This window comes from Gossypium arboreum, chromosome 11 (assembly GCF_025698485.1).
Source record: "Gossypium arboreum isolate Shixiya-1 chromosome 11, ASM2569848v2, whole genome shotgun sequence".
Taxonomy (NCBI): Eukaryota; Viridiplantae; Streptophyta; class Magnoliopsida; order Malvales; family Malvaceae; genus Gossypium; species Gossypium arboreum.
In genome coordinates, this window is record NC_069080.1 from 114,394,728 (window position 1) to 114,397,252 (window position 2,525).

Genomic DNA, 2,525 nt, shown 5'->3' on the forward strand with positions numbered 1-2,525 from the left:
ATGGGCCAAAGATCGGGTTCATGGGCCAACAGGCCCAATTCAGTAAGTATGTGCGATAAGTGTTCTGATAGTACGTAAATAGTTAGGATATGCATGAAAACCCTAAAAGTAGCTAAATTACTATAATACCCCTATGTATGAAAAATTATTGTTATACCCCTAGGTGCAAAATTACCGTTATACCCCTAGGGTTAATTTTGACTGAAAAGCATGACGATCTGATTCTGTATGATGTATGCCATGATTATATATCTGTTGCATGGGGACATGGGTTATATTATGGAGAAAGCATTCTGGTGGCTATGCCACAAATATCTGATCTGGTGGCTCTGCCACAAATATATGATCTGGTGGCTCTGCCACATATATCTGTTCTGGTGGCTCTGCCACGATTATCTGTATCTGGTGACTCTGTCACATTATCTGCTCGGCACCATGCTGTAAATTACGTGGTGTGTAGCGGTTGGATGGGTCGAGTTGTCTCCTACACGGTGTAAGGTTGGTATGGGGTGTATACGGTTGGATATGGTTGGGTTTACGCATAAACATGTAATATCTGCTTACGTTACATTATGGGCCTATGGGCTTTATTCAATTACATTCAGGCTAAGGCCAACTTATTCTATTTCGTGGTTTGAGCTGATATAGGCTATGGTTGGGTTAATTTACACACCGAGTTTCCCCAAACTCACCCTTTTATTTTCATCCACGCAGTAATCCCCAACCATAGTGGGCTTGGAGCTGTGAAGGAATTCGGAGTGGCCACCTGTTCTGAAAGTTTGATTTTCTTCTGGTGAACTGGACATCCTTTTATTTACGTTTGAAGTTTTGGGTTTTTAAATGTAATAAGGCCGCTTATTTATTTTTGATGGTTTTTTTTATATGTATTACTAAGATAGGTAATACTTATTTTAACTGTTGAAATTGGATAGCTTTAGGACGCGTTTTCAAAAAATAACAGTTGATTTCAAAATAACACGACAACAAGCAAAGCTTCCGCAATGAAAGTATTTTCCAAAATTAATCACTTTTCCTAAAAATGACTTAATCAAATCGGTTTCCTAGAAATATCCATGACGTTAAAGTGTGGCAATGGCGGTATGCATGTCTAGGATTGGATCCGAAGGGAGCTTGGTACTTAAGCAGTCCAATGGACTCACCACCTCTTTTCCGGTTTCCTACCTGGTGCACAGCTTCCATTCACTTAACCTTTAATGAATTAATCTTTTGAAAATCAAGTACGATTTTCTGGACTTAGAATGGAAAATTTTTTTTACGTTTTTGATGTAGCATGCCGGATCCGGCCATAACTTCTGGGCCGGGTTTGGGGTGCTACAGTACCTGAGTAGAACTATACAAACCGTCAATCTTTTTATTTAACAGTTCTACCTGGTTAGATAGCATAGTAACCGCGTTGAGGTTGAAAACACCGGCTGCTTTTGTTGGCTTTGTTCTCATGACTTGCCACTGATAGTTATTCAGTGACATCTCTTCAATAAATTCATAAGCCCCTTCAGTTGTTTTGTTGTTTAAAGTTCCACCGGCTGTTGCGTCTATTAGTTGTCTTGTTAAGGGGTTCACACCGTTAAAAAAAGTCTGAACCTATAACCATAAAGGTAACCCATGGTGAGGGCACCTTCTCAATAGGTCCTTGTATCTCTCCCATGCATCATAGAGTGTTTCTAGATCCATCTGCACAAAAGAAGAGATATCATTCCTCAATCAGCAGTTTTAACCGGTGAAAAATTTTTAAGTAAAAATTTTTCGGTCATTTGTTCCCAAGTAGTGATTGACCCTTGTGGTAACGAGTTCAACCATTGTTTAGCTTTGTTCCTCAACGAAAAAGGAAACAACCGAAGGCGAATGGCATCATCAGAAATGCCATTGATCTTAAAAGTGTCGCAAAATTCCAAGAAATTCACCAAATGAGCATTTGGATCCTCATCCTGCAAACCATCAAACTGAACAAACTGTTGTATCATTTGAATTGTGTTAGGTTTTAGTTCAAAATTATTTGCAGCAACAACAGGTCTAACTATGCTCGATTCGGCTCCTGTTAAAGTAGGTTTAGCATAATTATACATAGTGCGCGGAGCAGGATTCTGATTTACTGGATCAGCAGCAATTGCAGGAGGTAGCAGGTTTTCCTGATTTTCAGCCATCTCCTCAGTTGTGGTGGAAATATCGTTCTCTTACTCTTCCTCTATGTATCTTAGGCTTCGCCTTATTTCTCTTCGGTTTCTACGAGTTGTACGATCGATCTCACTGTCAAAAATTAATGGTCCCTACGGGTTTCTTCTAGTCATAAACTATAAAAACCTGCCAAAAGGAAAAAGAAAATTTAGTAAAATTAACAAAACTAAAATAAAATTTAAATTGCAATAAATGGCTAAAGTAATAAAATTTGAGTGTTCCTAATATTTTAGTTCCCCGGCAGCGACGCCAAAAACTTGATGTGCATGATAAGTTTTATATTTATGAATGATCGTACTTGAGAACTAACTATTACCACGATAAAGGCAAGC

At 38.7% G+C, this 2,525-nt stretch overlaps 1 non-coding gene across 1 annotated transcript; it reads left to right on the forward strand.

The window, feature by feature from the left end:
- Positions 1-1,618: 1,618 nt before the first annotated feature.
- Positions 1,619-1,723, forward strand: LOC128284798 (small nucleolar RNA R71). The gene has a single exon (XR_008275221.1). It is a non-coding gene; the product is annotated as a small nucleolar RNA R71 (small nucleolar RNA).
- Positions 1,724-2,525: the final 802 nt, after the last annotated feature.